Consider the following 5,771-nt stretch of genomic DNA (forward strand, 5'->3'; position numbering starts at 1 on the left):
ACTAAAATTAAAAAATAATTACACAGAGTAAAAAGTTAACAAATCTAAAGCCTCTTTCAAGGTCTTCCTAAATTAGACAGTCCATGGTCTCCATCCAGAAATGCCTTAGAAGAAACATTCAAGGTGCTAATAAATAACTTAAACCCCACGAATAAAACAAACAAGCTAAAACAGCAGTGCTTTTATATTACGACAGTAGCTGTTAATGAACAACCGAGTGAGTTACTCCTTAGTCTTCTGGACTGACTTGTGTACTCCCAAGTGCCTCCCCACAGATTTTCAATTAGTTATCCCTACGAGTAAGATAGCAGAGCAAGACCTTTTTCAGCTGGTAACCGTGCATCTCCTTCCCAGCGGCAAGTCTCTGTTTCACTTTCTGAATGTTAGGAGCTTGTTTCTGCCTTTCCTTGAGATCTCCAAATAAAGAAGGTGTCTCAGCTAATGTCGCTGACGTTTTGGCCCGTCCTCAGCGTCTCCAGGATTATCAGAATCGGTGACATTTTCTTCAAGCAACGGCTAAGAGCACCGACCACCGGACTGTCGGAGCCCCTTACGTGTTTGACGGAGAAATGGAGTGCTGAAATGCGAATTACCCAACGGCCCATGCGACTGGTTTTACGCGGTCGAGAAAAGATCTAGCTTAAACCCTGATTGTCCGTTTCAAGGGTGAACTCTCTGTGCCCAAGATAGAACTTGCGTTTTTCTGTTGCAAAGGGGACCGCGATCTTCTCTAGTTCATGGATTGAATATTTAAGCTCGGCAGAATATAAAACTCTGGAGGCATGTCCTTCTTGACCAAAACTGCCACGCCACCTTAATTAAAGGCATCTGTATAGACTACGGAAGCCGAGGAGAAATTCAGGGTGGCCAGAACGGTCACATTACGTAAGACGGATTAGAATGGATGAAAAGCTGCTTGCTGGCTTTCAGTCCATTGAAATGCATCCACTTTCTTACATAACTGATTTATGGTTGCGGCTAGCTGAGCACATACAGATGCGCACTTTCTAAAAGAATTCGCCGTCGCTATAAAACGGACGATTCGCTTCTTGTCCTCAGGTGGTCGAAATTTCTGGCTCGCCTTAGTTCGCTCCTGGTCTGTTTTAACTCTATTGGTCGACACTGAATGCCCTAGCAAGAAAATTTCCTCATGAACCATATTAACTTTAGATGGCTTTACAGCAGGACTTTTGCTACGTAAACAGGCTAGTACTTAGCTGACATGCTCAGTATGCTCTGAAAATGTGCAGCTATATAAGGCGATATTGTCCAAATAATTATAAACAAATTTAAACTAGAAACCTTCCCAAAGAGAATCCAAGGAACACGAGAGTACAGCTGCTCTAGTAGATAACCCAAAGGGAACTCATTTAAGTCCCAGTCAGTGCAGAAGATGGTTATTCGTGTCCAATCCTCAGCCAAGGAAAGTTCCGTGGTAAGCTTAGCTAAGATCTAAAACCGTGATGTACCACGATTCTCCGAATCAAATGAAACAATTGTGGACATGAGGCAAGGGGGCCGAATCCGAAACGACATTTTGATTTACAGCCCTGTAATACACAACTAGTCCATACCCAACACGATTAGCCTTGGTACTGGGAACATTGTAAAAGAATAAGGCGAGGTAGACGGCTAAATCACCTCATCACGTAACATCTGGTCAATAATACAATACCAACAGCCATTATTTAGTTTTATGTTTAGGCCACCAGTTTAGACAATACAGTGCATGATCTTCAGGCCTGCGTAAATTGGGTAACTCTCGTGTTACAAACCACTGCAGTACTGTTAACTGGTCTCGTGAAGACTATTTCACACGGGCCGGTGTACTCCTTGGACAGCTGTCAGTGAGTTGCTGTCCAAGGGGTACACAAGCTCGTGTGAAATAGTCTTCGGGAGACCAGTTAACAATACTGCAGTGGTTTGTAACACGAGGGTTACTCAATTTACGCAGCCCTGAAGATAACACAATGTATTGCCGAAACTATTAGCCTAAAAATAAAACCTAAATAACGGCTATTGGTATAGTATTATTTGAATTCGACCAACCGAAGTCCCACAATCCAGACAGAGGATGGAGTTACACTCATTGACCAGTGGTTTGGCGTCAACTCTGACTGACGAAGAAAACATACATATGCCATCATTCTACAAATGTTACTTGTGATGTGTAATAGAGACGCTGATGCCAGAATCCACTAATGCAGAAACAGTTTCTCGGTTGAGTAGCATATACACGAAGTGACACACATGTTGTGGCCACATTCACCATATTACAAATTCGCGGTAGGGCTCCAAATGAACGACGCCGTGTGTTTCCTTGGCGCCAACTATCTGCCAATTTCTTTGTTTTGTGCCGCGGTCAGAGCCAAATGCCCTGACTAATCAGAGAGGTATCGAGCTCCTCTTAGCGAGATTGCACTCTCATTAAGATGTGCTTCTTATGTCACGCACTTAACGGTGTCGGAAATATCGCTGTGATCACGCCTTTCATCAGCAAACTTAATGATTTCAATGCTAGCGACTATGTTACCCGGATAAGATAAAGTTACAGGATTCTCAGCAAATATTAATCGCGAAAATCGTCCGGTCGCATCCATTCCTAGAAAAGTTGTTCAAATTATCGCCCTTCGCGACCTGAACAGTGAGAGCCAGACTACCGGTTCATATTTTTTGTATTTTTTGTGTATACTCCGCTAGTGACCCATTACGCCCCCACACAACAGAAATGCTAAGTATATCATTCATAACCCAAGTTAATGGTCTCTCACGTACAACCGTTTCTCGTAAATGCCGTGACGATAACAAAGAATTCCATCCATCATACCACTCCAACTACCACATGACAAGGAATATAAAATTTGAAATATTACGGAATGCTAGAGCTTAAGAATATTGACTTTCTATCCTAAAGTAACAGTAAACCACAATAAACTATTTCTTGAACATTCTCGATTGAGAGTTAATCAACAATGCGAAACATTTGGTAAAATTGTGTTGGGTAACTTAGCAAAATGGTGCCCAGATATTCATTAACTCACCATCTCATACCAGTATTAATCCCTCAGGTAGTCTCCTGAGAGGGATAATCTTCCTCTTTATAACCCCTATGGAAGAGTAAATCCAGTCTAAAGTATCCTACTTCGTTTGCAAACCCATAACTATATCATAAAATTCATCAAGTCAAGCAGCCTGTTCCTGTTTAGCGCTAATCGCCGTAAAATCATATATACAGTTATATGAATGGCTAACTTGTGCTTTTAACGATATATCTAAGCACGTGACATACGAGTACACCAGAAAAAACTTCGTGTTTTGCCTTACGGGAGATCTTCTCACGGGGGAAACCTCATCAGAGAGGTCCACCGCATGAGCGTCTAAGGAAGTGATTCCGGTGTGGTTTTCCGTTGCTTTCCACTTATGATGATGAAATTATAATGACAACACAACATCCAGTTACTGAGCGGAGAAAATCTCCGAGCCAGCGGGGAATCGAACGCGGGTCCCTTGGCGTGACTGATCGCCGCACTGACCACTCAGCTATCGGGGCGGACAGTACACCAGAGAAGTTGATTATTTTCACCTATACGAGAGAGAGAGAGAGGAAGCACACACATACACAAAAACACCCACTCACCTACACATACAGACACACACACACACACACACACACACACACACACACGAGGCGACATAAACAGATTGGGCTGCATTCAGCCACAGTGATTTGCAGAGGGCACACCACTGCCTCTGACAGCCGAGTACACATCACAGTAACGTTTCTCTCTCCCGCCTGTCCGAGTACCCGACATTCTTACTGGAGTTTTTATTCGTTTAAATAAGTAATGCACGTGACAGCCATCGGCTGTAGAGTGCACAAGAGTACTACTACTTACACAAGTACAAATAGACTCTGCATAAATACAATTTAAACAGAGAGTTGTCACGAAATATGCTTCACTGAAATATTTAATTTGGCCAGATTTCAGAGAATCATGCTCCGACACCACTGAAACGGGCATAGAGCAACGAACTTGGGGAGTGGTAGGACCTGAAACTCTAGTAAACACCATTCCCACAATGAAACAAATGTTTTAATTGAACTACCCAGCACTACACACGAAGTAAATGACAGTAAAATTAAATGACAACAAACGTCCAATAAATTAGCATTTACATAGATACAGATGTGTGCAGGACTCCATCCCAACGCCAGTTCACAATACTGAGGGCCTCATTTTACGGTATCTGGCAACGTACCACAGTGACCGGTACTTCTGCAACAGAAAACAGGAATGCACGTAAACACACAGTAACGAACATGTCCGAAAGAACAGATACCATCTCAGTATATATACATATATATATTGAAACGCGCGCCAAAAAGACAACAACCAATCAGAGACTGTGCTCGACATCTATTGAGCATCCCAGAGTGCCACAGAGAGCATCCCAGAGTGCCCCAGAGAGCTACAACACTAAGAAGAATAGCTTCTCGGCTTTTGGCAAGATCAATGTGTAGTATTTGTGGCCCTTAAAAGGGCCGTTTGTTGAGAACTGCTTTCAATGATTATAGATGGTACAATCATTGACAAGTGATTTGTAAACCAGCATTATTAAATGTGGACGGCACTCTTGGTGCTTCGACATCTTCTGGTAAGGGTAAAAAGAACGAAGTAAGGGGAGTAGGTAAAACTACTCAATTTGTTCTTATTCATGGACCTACTTTCTTTTGTGGTGCGAAGTTAAATTTTTCTTTAATGAAAGTTTCTTCTTCTTCCAGTTTGGGTAACGGATGGATATCAGTTGCTTTCGTTGCTTGTAACAATGCAGGGAGAGCCGGTTTGGAATCCTTTGAAACTCGTGAAATCTTGGCTTACCGTACTATATCTGTTTCTGAGATTATTATTGCTAGTGAGGGTTCGTACCTTCTTCCGCACGGGAGTTTGTCTTTGTCTTGTCGTAGACGTTGTAAGATAAATTCGGATTGTAGTATTCACTTATGGGTGAAGGCTGGTGGTCCTTCTTCTTTGGAAGATTGTCGCATTGTTGGTGATTGTACCATCTATAATCATTGAAAGCAGTTCTCAACAAAGGCTCACCGGCCACTTGACCATCTTCTTCTTCTGTGCGAATGCACAAACAGTGTCCGAACTCTTACAGGAATCGGCAACGCGCCGCGAGTAATGAGTATAATAGGCGGGGGCACTACGACTGTAGTGTGGGACAATAAGTTGAGAATGTGGGTTTCGCGGGAGACGTGCCAAAGATAAATCCCTGCAGTCGCGCTATCCTCTGTGTCCTCGGTGGCTCAGATGGATAGAGCGTCTGCCATATAAGCAGGAGATCCCGGGTTCGAGTCCCGGTCGGGGCATACATTTTCATCTGTTCCCGTTGACGTATGTCAACGCCTGTAAGCAGCTAAGGGTGTTCATTTCATTGTAATTTCATTCTAACGAGCTGCATGGTCACCGATGGTATATGTTCTTTCGGACAGATACCATCTTAGCATATACACTCCTGGAAATTGAAATAAGAACACCGTGAATTCATTGTCCCAGGAAGGGGAAACTTTATTGACACATTCCTGGGGTCAGATACATCACATGATCACACTGACAGAACCACAGGCACATGGACACAGGCAACAGAGCATGCACAATGTCGGCACTAGTACAGTGTATATCCACCTTTCGCAGCAATGCAGGCTGCTATTCTCCCATGGAGACGATCGTAGAGATGCTGGATGTAGTCCTGTGGAACGGCTTGCC

At 43.3% G+C, this 5,771-nt stretch overlaps 1 non-coding gene across 1 annotated transcript; it reads left to right on the forward strand.

The window, feature by feature from the left end:
* Window positions 1-5,300: 5,300 nt before the first annotated feature.
* Window positions 5,301-5,374, forward strand: Trnai-uau (transfer RNA isoleucine (anticodon UAU)). The gene has a single exon. It is a non-coding gene; the product is annotated as a tRNA-Ile (tRNA).
* Window positions 5,375-5,771: the final 397 nt, after the last annotated feature.

The sequence above is a fragment of the Schistocerca serialis genome, chromosome 2 (genome assembly GCF_023864345.2).
Source record: "Schistocerca serialis cubense isolate TAMUIC-IGC-003099 chromosome 2, iqSchSeri2.2, whole genome shotgun sequence".
Taxonomy (NCBI): domain Eukaryota; kingdom Metazoa; phylum Arthropoda; class Insecta; order Orthoptera; family Acrididae; genus Schistocerca; species Schistocerca serialis.